The sequence below is a fragment of the Triticum urartu genome, chromosome 3 (genome assembly GCF_003073215.2).
Source record: "Triticum urartu cultivar G1812 chromosome 3, Tu2.1, whole genome shotgun sequence".
Taxonomy (NCBI): Eukaryota; Viridiplantae; Streptophyta; class Magnoliopsida; order Poales; family Poaceae; genus Triticum; species Triticum urartu.
Genome location: NC_053024.1, coordinates 634077458 through 634095887, shown reverse-complemented (window position 1 = coordinate 634095887; position 18430 = coordinate 634077458). Strand labels below are relative to the sequence as shown.

General features: G+C 41.4%; 1 pseudogene; it reads left to right on the top strand.

Annotated features, from left to right (window-relative positions):
- The first annotated feature begins 3493 nt into the window (after nucleotides 1-3493).
- LOC125547059 overlaps nucleotides 3494-18430 on the top strand; it is a 48750-nt pseudogene continuing 33813 nt past the window's right edge.

The following is an 18430-nucleotide window of genomic DNA, read 5'->3' as shown; positions in this document are numbered from 1 at the left end:
ATTATGATGATGCATTACTGAGTGGGCCCAGTGATACCTCTCCGTCATACGGAGTGACAAATCCCAGTCTCGATCCGTGTCAACCCAACAGACACTTTCGGAGATACCTGTAGTGCACCTTTATAGTCACCCAGTTACGTTGTGACGTTTGGTACACCCAAAGCACTCCTACGGTATCCGGGAGTTACACGATCTCATGGTCAAAGGAAAAGATACTTGACATTGGAAAAAGCTCTAGCAAACGAACTACACGATCTTGTGCTATGCTTAGGATTGGGTCTTGTCCATCACATCATTCTCCTAATGATGTGATCCCGTTATCAATGACATCCAATGTCCATAGCCAGGAAACCATGACTATCTTTTGATCAACGAGCTAGTCAACTAGAGGCTTACTAGGGACATATTATGGTCTATGTATTCACACGTGTATTACGATTTCCGGATAATACAGTTATAGCATGAATAAAGACAATTATCATGAACAAAGAAATATAATAATAATACTTTTATTATTGCCTCTAGGGCATATTTTCCAACACTCCTCTGGTTCATTCATCCTGCCCACAAGGGGATCTGACCTGGCCGGCTGTGATGGGGTATGGCGATGTAAAACCTGAAGGTTATTAGGTCGCACGCACCCGTCGCTGTCCTATCGGCGAATTCCCGTCTTTTTTGTGCCCGTCTCTCCCGTACGCCGCGGCCATTGCCGCCGCCTGCGGAGAGAGGGAGAGAGAAGGGACGGCAGCCGCCATGGACAAACGCTCGAGACAGAAACCGTACTTGGGCATGGGCCTTTCAAGGCCCAATCACGAACAGGAACAGGAGCTCGTTCCGCAGAGCAGCGGCCCGTGAGGTGGTAAATGGAACGTCTGAACGACCTCGGGACGATCTACATCACACGTTAGAGTGATCCGACGGTTTATAGCTCCAAATCGTTGTGGAGGCTCATAGGTGGCTCCGTTTTACTGTTTTTCAATGGTCGCAATGTGACATCATAACCATCTCTCCACCATAATGCCATCCCTTCACTTCGGCCCACACAATCAATATTTCCCCATGTTTAAAACCCATACTCCACTTCAGTTTGTTCATAGCTGCACTTTTTTTTGTCTCACTTAAGAAAACCACCCTTGGTTTGTATGACCTAATCAGGTCTCTCAATTCGTCCACTGTCACGTCCAACCCCAAACCACGACAGTTCCAGGCCAAGATGATCATTGGGATCGACGGCCCCGCAAAGCGGGGTCCGCTGCTAACGTGTTCTCCTCGATACGCTCAAAGACTAACGACACCTTCTGTCGCTTCTCACCAATGAACGCATCATGTGGTGCATATCTCTCCGAGTCTCCCTTCACAACCCCAACCTGCTTGGACCCTCTCTTCTTCTCCATCGGTCGTGGCTGCTATGACAAGTTTCTTCTCTGATCATCATCCCTCTCCAGCCGGGGTTTTTGAACATACATGCCCGGCTTCCTCTGACGTGACGTGGAACCTTCAACGTAGTCATTGTACCTCTTTGTTGTGTGTGCGGCGAGGGGTGTAGTGGAGGGAGGTCCTTGCTTGTCGTCTTCTTTTGGAAGTAACAGTGCCCAGATCTAGTGTGACTTGGTTGTACTTCGTCGTGATGTTGGTCGGGGTGCCTCTTGGTGGTGCAAACGAGTTTCTGAGCGAAAGCTTCGCGCTTTGGCGCCGTCGACGCTTTCTTCTTGAAGAGTCGTCGTGGGTTTCCTCCTTGTACCAGGGCTCCGGGTGAAAACCCTTGTTTGTTTGTTTGTTCAAGCTCGATAGCGGTGACACTTTGTGTCGTCACCCTCTTGGGGGCGTTGTCATGGAGCCCAGGCGTCTTCGGTTGGGCCTCGTCGAGGTGCTAGGCTAGTCCTATGCTTCTTGTTATATTTGTAGATTTGCTTTGTAAGAGGATCTCCTCATCACAATGTATTCGTTCCGCCGTCTATCTTGGTGTGGTGCTTCATATATAAAAGCGGGGCGAAAGCCTGTTTCGAGGTTAATTACTCCCGACCCAACTTTATCCATTGGATATAACCCTCTGTCCAAAGACACGAGAGAAATACAAGTTTCACCTTGATCACTTTTCCCACTCCATAGACAATGGCGTGGGATCTTATCGATATGCTGAAGAATCTTAAGGGGAATATTAAGAACACACACACACACGCACACACACACGCACACGCACACGCACACACACACACACACCATATAAGTAGACATGCATGGAGGAGAGTGCTGAGTTAATGGTAGTGATTTTACTCAAAGAGACATAAATATGGTGTTTACTCTTCTTTCAATTCTGGACACTTGTAGTTCTGCATCCAAGTTGGAGAAAACGCCCAAACGAAACAACTTCTCAATTCTTGCACAAAACATAGCTAATAAACACATGGTCATAGTCTTTGCATGGTTCATTAAATCATGGTTGGTAGAAGCTGACAGGGAAGACACATTCTTTCTAGATGGAGCGCAAGGAGCCTTCACTTCAACATCTAGTTGTGTTCCAATCCTTTTATGTTTTCGTGCCAGTCTTCTTCAATGAGATGACACGACGAGGATGATATTTGGTTGGAAGATATGTTGTGTATGCAGATGGGCTTACATGAAGTTATGACCAAATTCAGTCAAATAAAGTTACCGAACTTTAACTCAAATATAATGAGTTAACACAGATCCACACGCTAATTGTCACTGCTCGTCGGCAATGGCGACAAAAAACAGGCTGAATAATTTAGTTATTGATTTCAGCTAAATCCTCCAAATCAAATGGTACCATGTCACTCCTTGTCATTGCACACGTCATCAAAAAAACAAGCTTTATGGATCCAATTTGTTATTTTGCCAGTTGGGATCTCACATGCCAGCGATTTTTCATGTTTTCTATCCAACTTATGAGTCGGTCATTTACGCCATCACAAATCCACAATAACCCCCACCCCCTCAACCGTCCCCATCGGCCCGACGTCGTCACCAAGACATACAGTCACCTCCCTCATCGCCGGCCGCATCCCAACCCACAACCTCACTGCCATAACCATACGAACAACTATTGAATGTTCGCCTCCAAATTGCAAAACGACGTGTATTTTCGAACAAGCTTTTCAAAAAACACCACTAGTTGGCAACTTGTATTAATATTCTCTTTACAAGAGCAAGTTTAATGTAGTACTCCCTCCGTAAACTAATATAAAAGCTTTTAAATCACTAAAGTAGTAATCTAAATGCTTTTATATTAGTTTACAGAGGGAGTACTATTATTGTACTCCGGCAAGGTTTCTTTAGCAAATAGCAAAGGCAAAATGCTGAATGGAGCAAGTGATGAGAGCCCGGAATGGAACTCACAAGATTGCTTGCTCCACTTCCACTTCCACTTCCACTTAACTAACCCAAGCCCAAGAAAGAAAGAGCACGTGAAAGAAGCCGGCTTAGTTACTGGCATGCGGGCCCCACAGCCTACACATCTCCCCCCGTGCGGCGCCGGCCCCAGTTGCAGCCTCCGCCCGACGCTCACTCGCAGACAGATCTATCTCATCCCTCCCTCCCTCTTTCTCCCCGTCCGGCCGGCCATTCCAGCCGTCGACCGAGCTGCTCGCGGCCGATCCCTCCACCCAGCAATCCAGGCCCCACCGTAAGCGCGAGGATGGGCGCCGGGGCGCGGGCGACGGCGGCGGCGCTGCTGCTGGTGGCGGCGGCGCTCGCGGGGGTGGCCGCCGGCGGCGACATCGTCCACCAGGACGACGACGCGCCCAAGATCCCCGGCTGCTCAACGACTTCATGCTCGTACGTCCCCCGCCACGCCCCCTCCCCTCCCTCCTCACCCCAGCTTCTCCCGAGTGAGTGGAGCTGCCGGCCCCAGTTCTCGATTCCGAGCCGTGCCCGGGTGGCCGGTGGAGCTCCGGTCTGGACGGGCGAGCGATCCCGGAGCCTGAGGAGCCGCGCGCGTGCTCGATCCGCGGATGGCGGAGTTAGGCGGCGCAGCTTTTGGTTACCGGGAATTCAGTTAGGTCGATCCGGGCAGGTGCTCCGGCTTCGGCTCTGGAGGAACACCGGCCAGCTCTGCGTGGAGTTAGGTATTTTTGTACTGCGAGCTGAGGAGATTCCGCCGCTAATTAACTATCCTGGAGGACTATGTTGCTGGTGGTGCTAGTATAGTAGTATTTGATCAGGGGCTAAGGACAGTTACTTACTACTGTATTTGACATGAGACTGAGCACCATACGAGCTATCTGAGGCTTTTAGTTGTCACGGTGTAGGTTCGAGAAATGGCCGGTTTTACAAGTCAGAAGTTGGTCAATGGGGGCAATTATGGCTTTGACATTGCATGGTCTTGTTAGCTAATACATGTCGCTATCGAGGGTTAGTATCTAGCTTTATCTTATTAAGCTGATTGGACTAGTCTTCAAAGCTGCTGGAGTTTTCCTAGATGTGCTGGATGGGTGATACTGATGATCCAACCTGCAGCAGGTATTGATGTCCTGGAATCATGTAGGAGAATGCTAGGACCTCAAAGATATCCATAGTCATTTCCAACTTCCACCCAATTACTTGTTGATACACTGCTGTGCGCGTAATCCACTCGAGCAGATATATTGTCTATCGCCTACTTAGTTTTTTTCTTATCTAATCGGCGGTCATAAGCTGTGTATATTATGACCAATGAGCTCCAACTGGGCTTATGTTACCAACTCAGAGCCTCATTAGTTTGGGACTAAAGGCTTTGTTGTTGTTGTCGTAATACCGCTCCGGTGGGCTCTTGGGTTACCACTTACCTAGATGGAGGTGGCTGTTTGCCTTTTAGTGTTAAGTAAACGATGGGAGGGATGTAAGGCCACAACTCAAGGGCGCGAAAATTGAAATTTGGTTAGTACAATCAACTTTGTCGTTTAGGCTCTATATCGTAGTGCTGACCCACCTAATGGTTTACGCAAGAGGAGCCAACACGTGAGGGTTCGGTTCCCACACCAACAAGGGAAAAGTATGGTTGTCTCTGAATCTCCGATGCTTCTCTTCATCCTCAACGCTGCAGCTCTTTCTTATTTCCCGACGGAGATTTTATACTTTAGCATCTACTTCTTTTTAATGGACAATGTACTCACTCTCAAATTTTGTTTCCTCACCTTGTTATCAGGTAAAGGTGCAAACTTGGGTCAAAAACAGAGAGACCGATGAGTTTGTTGGTGTTGGTGCTCGGTTTGGCCCCATAATAGAGTCAAAGGAAAAGCACGCGAACCGGACAGGACTACTAATAGCAGACCCTTTTGATTGTTGTACCCCTCTCAAAGAAAAGGTTACCTTTCTGGAAAAACATGATTTAGCTGTTTGCGATTTTTTTATAGTATCCTACGTTGTTATGTAGTGATTAATTATTCTTTGATTTAGGTCGCTGGAGAAGTTTTGCTAGTGCAAAGAGGAGATTGTAAGTTCACTACAAAAGCTAAGGTTGCTGAAGATGCTGGTGCTTCTGCTATTATAATCCTGAATAATCGGCATGGTATGCCCAATATGACCTGTCTAATAAAATTCAACATGCAATGTTTTCCATTTATGATCTTTCTTAACTGGTGTTCAATTAGAAGATAACATGTTAGGATACAGTTAAATGAGGACATGAGGTACAAAAGTTCCTATATCGATGGGAAATGCCCTACCTTTGAGTGCGGATCAACAAAACAAGTTGCCTGAAAATGTATATACCATTTTTTACCACTAGAATGACCTATCACAACCTTACTTTAGCCTTTTGATTATTTATTGGACAATTGTTTTTCATAGTTGCGCGTGCACATTTGGCGGTGCATGTTTGCGTATTTAGAAGAGCACACTTTTGGCTCATGCCTTGTCTTTCCACACGTGTGTTAGGCGTTAACAAATGGCATATGTTTGCTTGCAGAGCTATACAAGATGGTTTGTGATCAAAATGAAACGGATCTGGATATAAATATACCTGCAGTTCTTCTGCCAAAAGATGCAGGCACCATTTTACAGGGTCTTCTCTCACTTGGTAAAGGTAAATCATTAGGTCTTTAATCCCCTCAAATCTTGTACATTGCCCCGTGAACACAAGGTTGTCTAACCCCTATATTTGGTTTATTTATTTATTTATGTATTTGGTACTCTTCTACCATATTATATTTATAGCTAATAGGCTCTTTCAATTTTCTCAGTGTCAGTGCAGTTATACTCTCCAGATCGACCCCTAGTTGATACGGCTGAGGTGTTTCTATGGCTTATGGCTGTTGGTACCATTCTTGGCGCATCATACTGGTCAGCATGGAGTGCTCGAGAAGCACTTATTGAACAAGAGAAACTTCTAAAGGTTTCAGTTGATGCTTTATACGATCAGTTATTTTGGATTTTCGGAAAGAGAAACTAACAGGCACATTATTCGTATAGGATGGCCATGAAAGTTCAGTTAACATTGAGGCCGAAGGTTCTACTGGTATGGTAGATATCACCATGACATCGGCAATGCTGTTTATTGTGGTTGCATCACTGTTTTTGGTAATGCTTTACAAATTGATGTCTCACTGGTTTGTGGAGCTCCTGGTGGTTATATTTTGCATTGGTGGTGTAGAGGTGCGTATGATGAAATCCTTTTTAAAATTATACTTATTTCAACTTTGCCACTGCTTTTTTTTTGCGAGGTCACTGCTTTAAATTTTGATTTGTAGTACTGTATGCTTAGTTACTAAAACAGAATAGTACTTATATAGTATTCCACATTAAAACTAGATGGCACAAATCATGAATCTATGCAATTTGGAGAATGGTTAAATTAGGCCCTTAAATGTTAAACCTTCTTTAAACAAAGGTGTCATCCGTTTTCCCTACAGAGCATTGAAGTTCTTCCTTTTTAACCTGTACCTTTTGATTTGAACACTAAAGATATTATCCAAAAATGAACAAATAGCTTTGTGGCTGCTGTTGAATGACCAACATCACACTTATCTAGTACAGCTGCAGAGTGAACCGATCTTGATTTCGTTCATTGATATCTTATTTTGCTATATTTCGTCGCCAATTTCTTGAGCTGATGACACATTATGCTTTCCTTTTTTATCCAGGGTTTGCAAACATGCCTGGTGGCTTTATTGTCAAGGTAAATTTATTGCTCTACGAGATACATTCATATTTTCTGGGTATATGCAGTGTAGATATGTTTCAGTTCTCCTTTTAATCTGTGGTTTTGCAGCAATAGCTTAAAGAAAAGGGTAAATGTGTTACTGACCTGAAAACTGTGGTATCTTTCAGATGGTTTAAACCCGCCGCAAGATCATTTGTAAAAGTGCCATTTTTTGGAGCTGTTTCATACCTTACATTGGCAGTTTGTCCATTTTGCATCGTCTCTGCTGTTTTATGGGCTGTTTATCGCCGGATGCCCTATGCATGGATTGGGCAAGATGTTCTTGTAAGTGCAGTTTTGTTTTTTCACCTCATTTGTATTTCTTTGTTGCTAACATCTGCTTTTGTACTATATCATGATGGAAATATAAAAGAAAATCGTTATGCGCACTCGATTTTATACTGTGTATACACGATATTGATTAGATATCCAAATCTTAACTTGTTTGTTAGAAGAGTATGTGTTCTGCTACACTTGGATAAGTAACCGAGATTCGCAACTCCGTGCGCTATTTCAGCAGGATGCCGAATAGAAGGACGTAATGCCATATTTTACTTTTAGATACAATCATACTTCGTCTCATTTTCGCTCTCTTCTTCTTCCTCTCGGCCCTCCGTGTCTCGTGGAACAATCTTCTGGTTTATATCCCTGGTATAGATTGTGTGTTTTCTTTGAGAGGTAGCGAATCGATTGTGAGGTTAGTGCACTTTCTTAGAAATATTTTGTTGCTTAATCTCTCTGCATTGCGATGATGTTCATCCTATCTATTTCTCTACCTTTAAAAGGTATTCTCTCGTATTTTTTTTATGTTCATTATTATTCTACTAATATACGGTAGAATAATTAGATTATCAATTAGTCTCTGTATTTATACATTAAGAATTCTTTTAGCCATACCTATTTTTTCTTCCGTAAAAAGTTTGGCCCTGATTTTTCAAATAGACATAACTTTTTCACTCGTTTATCCAAATTAGATGAAACCAGCCTATAGTTTATCTTTGATTCCACCTATCCAGTGAACCTATCCCATCAACTTTTTTGAAATTTTCAAATTTCGAATATTTGTTCAGATTCATATTCAAACTTCTTTTGATCATATCTTTTTATCGTAACTCCGTTTGCGATGAATCCAATTGCGTTGGATTCGTATCGAAGAAAATCTTTCCGTTCATATAATTAGTGTTATCTTTTCAACATATAATTTTGATCATAGTCAGATTACTCTACTAGTCCACAAAAGAGTTATCACACAACATTCTAAGCAGATTCAATGCTATGTTGAATTACTTGTATCTTTTGATCCGTTATTTTCAATCTAGTAATTCTTTTTCCTACATAGTTCCTATTGACTTCCTACATCCAGTAGCATCATTAGTTTCACTTGGAACCTTTCAAACTATTCGAACCTTCATTTGATCATATCTTGTAAAGGTAGCGCATTTTCAATTGATTCCTTATTTTAACTAAGTAAATGCGCACGTGCAATGCACGTTAATATTTAGGCAATATATTAATTGCACGCGATATTAGGTATGCTATTATTTGTGTGTTAATCCTGTGATTAGTGTAATATTTGGTATGATATTAATTGCACGTTAAACATGTTAACGCTCGCCATTGGAGCAGTCTAGGTCGTTGGATTGACTTAGTTCGATGGCCGAGATCAGTTGGATCTGCCCTTTGGGTCTTTTTATATTGGTATAGATATGAATCTAGACGTAATCTATCATCTTTAAGCCATCACCACACTTTTTCACAAAATTAGGATCTGATCTTGCAAAATAATTTGATTCGGTTCTTTTGGAGTTTTTGCAATCTTCCTTTTGCATTTTTGGTCTTTGAGTGATTGCTTATGTGTGGATAAAATTGCTTGCTTACGATAGATTGATCGGAGTGTGACGAGTAGAACTATCTGGAATTATGAGTGCGAAGAATCTTCATCAACAGTACAAGGCAAGTTCACACTTTGATCATACTCTTCCTATACCCAGTTTTACTTGCATTAGTTACTACAAATTGCATGAGTAGGATTGGGAACATGTGGTTATTGCTATGTAGTTGATGAGGTAGGAACCTAATATCTTTGATCACCCCGGGAATATACGTTATGCTCATATTGCTTAGCCATGCTCGTAGACGGGGATTGGTATGTGAGAATCATGCAAGTTGTGAGAGATAATAACTAAGGGAAACTTAAGGTGGCTACTTTAATACACATCTGGGTGGATTGGTTGTGGGCACCTGGGAATCCAGTGTTGTCCTAGGAGATCCCGGGGTACCCGTGTGATCATCCTATGGAATGCCACCCAGGCTCAAAGGGATCATAAGATTATTCATGCTAGAAACTTCTGTGTGCAGCCACAAGCCATTATGGGCTCTGGCATAGTTGAGTAAGTTGTGGGAAACCTTTCCATGATGGCTAGCAGATGTAGGGGATTGTAGGTGTACCGGCCTATCTATCGGTTAAGGGGACCTCTTCGGAAAAAGACTATGTCTGTCATCCGTTCTCAAACATCAGGTGCGAGAAATTCAACGGAGGAGATCGAGTCTTGTGGGGAAAAGTGCGCAAACCTCTGCAGAGTGTACAAACTAATCATGATTAGCCGTGTCCCCGGTTATGGACATTTTGAGTATCTGGTATTTGAATTATTGGTTGATCTCATCACTCTATTTAATGAAATTGTTGGGTTATTAATGATTTGGTGATTTTGGGATTGAGTTGGGGTTACCTTCTCAATATGGGTAATTTAACTTAGTAGTAAATAAAATTTATTCCTTTGTTGTAGGGAAAAATTAGCTTTATGCAAAATTTAAACTTAGAGCCTCCACCAGCCAAATATGCATATAGAGATAGACAATTCTCATTATTACTCTATGGTGTGAAATTGCCAGTACATTCAATGTATACCTGACCTATATGGCTGCAACGTCTCATGTTGCAGGATTCTTACGACGAGTAAGTGATACATTAGGGTTACGATGTCTCATCACTACTTTGCCGTTGGTGTTGATGGGACTCCACAACCTTTGTTGTTCTCCTATTGGATTGAGGTAATAGTATTTACGTTACTTTATACATGTGATTTACCTCTGTTATAAATCCTCGAGTACTGTGTGTGTCAGCATACCGATCCAGGGATGACACTTAAGCACAGAGACTTGATCCATTCGGGTCGGGTCGCTACAGGATCCTCTTGTGTGAGTCGAAGGAGAGAATCGGACGTATAGTTACATGGTGGTGGTGTAGTAACGAGCTAAGAAAAAAATTCAACCAACTGGTAAAGCTACCGTCGACGCGCCTAACATGGAGGACAAATTGTGCCTTCAACTTTTTTTCAACTATGTTCAGATATGAGAACGGCCCAAAGATAGGGACGCGGCGGCACAATTTCCTGGCCATTTTTTAATCACTGGGTGTGTTCTGAGTTCGACTCCACTTCAAGGGAGTCATCTTGTCACACTTCTATACTCCATTTACTTTATCTTGCCGAATGAATGAAGCGTTGCGAGCAGAAATCGTACAAACGGTTGGATGAATTATTAGACATCTCGTATGTCACGTAGACCTAGCGACTATTCTTGAATGCCTGATCAATGTGCATTATCCCCATTGTGTGAGATAGATAAATGAATGTCTATGCTCTAGTAATATGCAGGTAAAATTTTCCGATTCCTCCTCCTGTGGAGCGTGAATCATCGAGTCCTCTACCAGTGTTGATGATGCATTCCCCCTCTACATCATCTGGGGTCTAGCTTCGACCATAAGAAGACGATAGATACAACCCAGTAGGCATATAATAGATTCTAATTAGTCTAATGAAGCATGTCAGATTAGACAATAGCTATCCTATCCGTCCCGGCCAATAGTGTGGAAGACTCGTGAGGCACCATATCTCTCAAAACTGCGCATGCCACCAGAGAATCACCAAACTCTAACAATTGAAACACCCGATAAACCAAGATATGTCGAGTTTCTCCTCAGAGATCAGGTGATGAGATTATGGTGCAACTCAAAATAAGTTTCCCGTTCATACCGAACCAAAGTATATATATTAGAATTTTTTATACTTGTGAGGACTAAGATCAATGGGATCATGGTTAGGAATAAAACGGGGATTAGTGATTGGGAGGTAGTCCTACTTGGAGTAGAAATCCCCACCTGGGTGGGCGCACCAGGCGCGGGCCTGTCTGCCGAGGCAAGCCTGGCGTGCCCTGGTGTCTTGTGCCCACCATGGGACACTTCCTGGAAGTTTCTTTATTAAAAATATTCCAAAACTGATAAAAAATATTTTTGCGGATTTTTCGGAGTCCGTTTACTTACCGTATCACATACCTCCTTATTTTCACGATTATCTGGAAGTGTTCCGGAAGGACTCTTTTATGTGTTCTTCGGTGTCAAAGTTGGATAATATTACTTTCAACATTAATAGGCGTACCTGAGATATAATGCGTATGTCCCATTGACAACCTTGCTGTTAGTACCGTTGATGTCCATGACCAACCTTTCGCAGAATTAGTTACCTTCTAAATAAATATTTATTTGGCATGGCTTCGATTTTTCTCGGTAAACCTCCGCTCGATGACGATATGCGCTTTTCCCATTTTGGAGGAGTTTTCTGCAAAAGAATCTGAGAAAGGGAGAGTTCGTTGACCTGAAAAAAAGGTCTCCAAACCCGTACTCCGCTATACCCCTAATAATGCCGCGGCCACCGTGAACTGTGTTATTGTTAGATTCTTCTTGTCGACTACGACCCCTCCTTTTACTTTTTTCTTAGTTATAAAATATCAATTTTGTGAGTCATCTCCTTTGTGATAGCGTTGGGTGTCTCCATTCATCTAATGAGGCTGTAATATCACAAATATATCCTCTCTATTGCGACCAATGCTTAAGTGTTTTTACCCATGAAGTCATTCTCCAATTGAGTTATCTTTGAACTAATGCTCCAATAGTTTTGAGTGTTCTACCACTCAGAGGCGATACATGCACATGCCTTTTCACTCTAAAATCCGATTTTGTAAGTAAGAGACGATTAACCAACGCGTTAGAAAGTTTCTTTATCATTAGTTCTATTAAGCCTGAAATTCTAGTTGCACATCCGGATCTAAATTTAAAACCAATAAACCAGAAACAAATTTATCCTCTGAGGAATGGCTAAGGTAAATGATCTGAAGTCTCTATCTGAGAGACCTTATATTCATTGGGACAGGTTATGCAATCAAAATTAGTATATGTAGTTTTCTCTATTGACTTTTAGGTTCTCAATCATTGAATCCACCCAAGAGGAATGTCCATCTAAGCCGGTACGTGGCCATGAATAAGGTTGTTAATATCTCTTGAATTATGACTTGCAGCATATGCCCCATCTTGTGACGAGAAATAGCCGACCATGAATTTAAAGTTTTTATACTCACCAAAGAGGTTCTTGTATCCAAATCTGTAACATATTCTAGGACTTCTCAATACCTGCTAGAATATTAGAACTTCCTTTATGCTTTGTCCAATCAATATTTGTGATCCACAATCTAAACTAGTTGATTAAATAGTAAGCTTAACCTCATTTCAGTAATCATTTACCCATTCATGAGAACACACCAAATCTTATTGTTCTGTTATACCATTAAGATACGGATGTAAAGGTCCCAATGTACATCACCAACCATCAAGCCATCACTACATAACAAGATGAGCTCAGTTCAACATCGGCAACAGTGAAAGATAAGTTTAAATAAGGGAAAACTATTTCCACAATATAGTCTCGAAGTTCACAGATGATTACCTATCCGGCATTACTTTCAAATGACATTTTATCATTTGCACAAGAGTGACAGAATAAAGACAAAACTTATTGAGCGGGCAATCCTTGAAGAAGGAAGACATAGGCCAGTTATCTTAATCCAGATTGCAATACCTTGGGGAGCAGTTCTATCTTCGGCACATATAGTTATGGCCCTCCACCTTATACTCAGTGAAAGTGACGCGGATTTACTTGAGGGATTTCATGTCTTGTCCTGTTCAAAGATGCCTCAGGAACACAAGTTCTAAATTACAATACATTCTAATATACCTTATAAAAATAAAGATCCGCTGAGGTCATCCCAAACCCGTACTATGTCACTTTTAATGCGCACAGTATGCAAATTCTAATTTCTTGTTAACTTTCGGTATGAATTAAAGCTAGGTGGTAGTAACTGAGCAACAATACGTGAACTTAGCATAATCATATACCCAAGGGACGTAACGATGAGATAATCACCATTTATTCGCAGTAACTGTGCTCATCAGGAAAACTATCATCAAGTAGGTAGTGTGGTCATCAAGCACATTTTCAAGCCTAGAAAACAAGTTATCAGCTACTCAGGGTCTCAGCTCCTTTTCTATCAATGATATGAAATCAAATTCTTGTAACAAGAGAACCCAATCGAATAAGTCTAGGTTTAGCATCTTTCTTTTCCATAAGATATTTAATAGAGCCAGCATGGTCTGTGTGAACAGTTACTTTGGAATCAACAATATAAGGTCTAAATTTCTCACAAGCAAACACACTGCTAAGAATTCTTTTCTCAGTAGTAGCATAATTTCTTTTGAGCATTCTGTAGTTTTACTAACATAATGAATAACATTTAAGTATTCTTGTCAACTCTTTGTCCTATGAAGCTAGACGAGTGCTATATTCAACATTGTATATCAAAGTTGTTAAAAATAGCATCGCACAATACATTTCAACATAATAGGCAAAGTGCACAGTTATACAGTGATGGAATTGTTAAGGAACAAAAAATTACTAGAATTTCGGAATCAGGAGAGAAGGAAGTTAACATAGACATGGACAGGTGCGTGAACTTATAAGAAGTGGTCGAGAAATTAAGCTTTCTTAAGTGTTTCAGAAGGCTTCTGTAACAATCAAATCACTTCTCATAAAATCGTAAAGGAGATGTCTCCGTTTTGTCAAAGAGGAGACTAGATAAGTTATCGGAGGCTAGTATAAAATTTCTTAATTAATGTCTTTTAATCAATTAGTCTCCGTGATAGAAAACATGCAATAGCACCTAAGATAACTTGATGTCGAAGATGACCATTTGGTATAATCTTTGGGGTTGACGCCATGCTGCCAGCTGTTATCTACACTTAAGCAATCAAAAGTCCTTTTAGCGTTCCACTTCAATAAACCCTCTTTTTAAAAGTGTGTTATATAAATAACCCTATAGACGAAATCAATGCCTCAATTATATCTATGAAATGATTGAGCAACTCTCTCGCAATAACATAGACAAAAGATAATTTTTGTTATTGAATAATTCTACCCTAACTCAAAATGACAAATATACGTTTGGTTCAATATCTGAAAAACTCGATCAAGATTGCTTAAGCATCATCAAAAGAACGTTCCCATAAAAAAAGTCATCCATGAAAACCTCAACAATCTTTTCACAAAAGTCAGAGAATATAGCAGTCATACATGTTGAAAGGTAGCAGGTGCATTACATAAACCAAAAGGCATACGTCTATAAGCATAGGTTCCAAAGGGACAAGTAAAAGTGTAGTCTTTTCTTGATCAGGTTGAGAAACTGGTATTTGTGAAAAGCCAGAATATCCATCAAGGAAGCAAAAGTGTGTGTGCTTAGATAATCTTTCAAGCATTTGATCAATAAAAGGCAAAGGGTAATGATCTTTTCTAGTTGCTTTGTTTAATTTTCTAAAATCTATTACCATTCTATAGCCTGTAACAATTCTTTGTGGAATAAGTTCATTCTTATCATTAGGAACAACAGTTATACCTCCTTTCTTAGGAACACAATGAACAGGACTTACCTACTCTTACCTTTGCGAGTTCCCAATCTTCAGAGTTTGTTTAATTCTTTCCAAAAGATCCCACCGGAATTCAATAGTCTTCTTCATAAAAGAACCAGCACAAGAAGTATCAAGCATGGTTTGATCATTACGAGAAAGCCGAGCATAAAAATTCTGGATAATAATTTCTCTTGAGAGCTCATGATTGGGGCATGAATATAACATTGACTTAAGCCTCCCCCAAGCTAGAGCGATACTTTCTCCTTCACGAGGCCAAAAATTATATATATAATTCCGATCACGATGAACTAGATGCATAGGATAATTTTTTGGTGGAACTCCAATTTCAAACGATTCCAATTCCATGATCCAATATCATCGATAGCCTATACCATGCCAATGCTTTTCCCTTCAAAGATAAAGGGAAAACCTTCTTCATAACTTTATCTCCGGGTAAACTGCAAGCTTAAACAATCCACAAATTTGTTCCACATATATCAAGTGCATACCAGGATGTTCGGTTCCATCTCCTGCCAACGGCGCAGAAAAATAGCCTTGATGACCCACAAGTATAGGGATCAATTGTAGCTCTTTTCGATAAGTAAGAGTGTCGAACCCAACGAGGAGCAGAAGGAAATGACAAGTAGTTTTCAGTAAGGTAATGTCTGCAAGTGCTGAAATTGTAAGTAGCAGAGTAGTTTGATAGCAAGATAATTTGTAATGAGCAAGTAACGATAGTAGTAACAAAAGTGCAGCAAGGTAGCCCAATCCTTTTGAGGCAAAGGACAGGCCAAAATGGTCTCTTATGATAAGCAAAGCGTTCTTGAGGGTACACGGGAATTTCATCTAGTCACTTTCATCATGTTGGTTAATTTGTGTTCGCTACTTTGATAATTTGATATGTGGGTGGACCGGTGCTTAGGTGTTTTTCTTACTTGAACAAACCTCCTACTTATGATTAACCCTCCCGCAAGCATCCGCAACTACGAGAAAAGTATTAAGAATAAATTCTAACCATAGCATTAAACTTTTGGATCCAATCGGTCCCTTACGGAATAGCGCATAAACTGGGGTTTAAGCTTCTGTCACTCTCGCAACCCATCATCTAATTGCTACTCCACAATGCATTCCCTTAGGCCCAAATATGGTGAAGTGTCATGTAGTCGACGTTCACATGACACCACTAAGGGAATCGTCTCACGTATCTATAATTTTTGATTGTTCCATGCTATATTAATCACTGTTTTGGACATTATTGGGCTTTATTATACACTTTTATATTATTTTTGGGACTAACCTATTAACCGGAGGCCCAGCCCAGAATTGCTGTTTTTTGCCTGTTTAGGGTTTCGAAGAAAAGGAATATCAAACGGAGTCCAAACGGAATGAAACCTTCGGGAACGTGATTTTCTCACCGAATACAACTCAGGAGACTTGGACCCTACGTCAAGCCAATAACAGGAGGCCACGAGGTAGGGGGCGCCTGCCCCCCAGGCGCGCCCTCCACCCTCGTGGGCCCCCTGTTGCTCCGACGTACTTCTTCCTCCTATATATATCCACGTACCCCCAAACGATCAGAGACGGAGCCAAAAACCTAATTCCACCGCCGCAACTTTCTGTATCCACGAGATCCCATCTTGGGGCCTGTTTGAGCTCCGCCGGAGGGGGCATCGATCACGGAAGGCTTCTACATCATCATCCAAGCCCCTCCGATGAAGTGTGAGTAGTTTACTTCAGACCTACGGGTCCATATATAGTAGCTAGATGGCTTCTTCTCTCTTTTTGGATCTCAATACAATGTTCTCCCCTCTCTCTGGAGATCTATTCGATGTAATCTTCTTTTTGCGGTGTGTTTGTTGAGACCGATGAATTGTGGGTTTATGATCAAGTCTATCTATGAATAATATTTGAATCTTCTCTGAATTCTGTTTATGTATGATTGGTTATCTTTGCAAGTCTCTTCGAATTATCAGTTTGGTTTGGCCTACTAGATTGGTTGTTTCTTGCCATGGGAGAAGTGCTTAGCTTTGGGTTCGATCTTGCAGGTCCTTTCCCAGTGACAGAAGGGGCAGCAAGGCACGTATTGTATTGTTGCCATCGAGGATAACAAGATGGGTTTTTTCATATTGCATGAAACTATCCCTCTACATCATGTCATCTTGCTTAAGGCTTACTCTGTTTTTAACTTAATACTCTAGATGCATGCTGGATAGCGGTCGATGAGTGGAGTAATAGTAGTAGATGCAGGCAGGGATCTACTTGTCTCGGACGTGATGCCTATATACATGATCATACCTAGATATTCTCATAACTATGCTCAATTCTGTCAATTGCTCAACAGTAATTTGTTCACCCACCGTAGAATACTTATGCTCTTGAGAGAAGCCACTAGTGAAACCTATGGCCCCCGGGTCTATTCTCATCATATCAATCCCCATCACTTTTATTGCTTTGTTTACTTTGCCTTTTACTTTTACTTTGCATCTTTACCAAAAATACCAAAAATATTATTATATCTCTATCAGATCTCACTCTCGTAAGTGACGTGAAGGGATTGACAACCCCTAAGCGTTGGTTGCGTTGAGGCTATTGTTTTGTAGGTACGAGGGACTCGCGTAGCCTCCTACTGGATTGATACCTTGGTTCTCAAAAACTGAGGGAAATACTTACGCTACTTTGCTGCATCATCCCTTCTCTTCAAGGGAAAACCAACGCAGTGCTCAAGAGGTAGCAAGAAGGATTTCTGGCGCCGTTGCCGGGGAGGCTACGCAAAAGTCAAGTCAATTTACTCCCGACAACGAGCCATTTCTGGCGCCACGTTGCCGGAGGTCTACGCAAAAGTCAACATACCAAGTACCCATCACAATCCCTTATCTCCCGCATTACATTATTTGCCATTTGCCTCTCGTTTTCCTCTCCCCCACTTCACCCTTGGCCATTTTATTCGCCCCCTCTCTCTCTCCATCCTCCCTCTCTTTCTCTATTTGCCTCTTTTTGCCCGTCTTTGCTTTTGTTTGCTCGTGTGTTGGATTGCTTGTTTGTCGCGATGGCTCAAGATAATACTAAATTGTGTGACTTCACCAATACCAACAATAATGATTTCCTTAGCACTCCGATTGCTCCTCTTACCGATGTTGAATCTTGTGAAATTAATACTGCTTTGTTGAATCTTGTCATGAAAGATCCGTTCTCCGGCCTTCCTAGTGAAGATGCCGCTACTCATCTTAATGATATTGTGTGACATCCAAAAGAAAAAAGATGTCGATAATGATATTGTTAAATTGAAGTTATTTCCTTTTTCTCTTAGAGATCGTTCTAAAGCTTGGTTTTCGTCTTTGCCTAAAAATAGTATTGATTCATGGAACAAGTGCAAAGATGCTTTTATCTCTAAGTATTTTCCTCTCGCTAAGATCATCTCTCTTACAAACGATATTATGAATTTTAAACAACTTGATCATGAACATGTTGCACAAGCTTGGGAGAGAATGAAATTAATGATACGT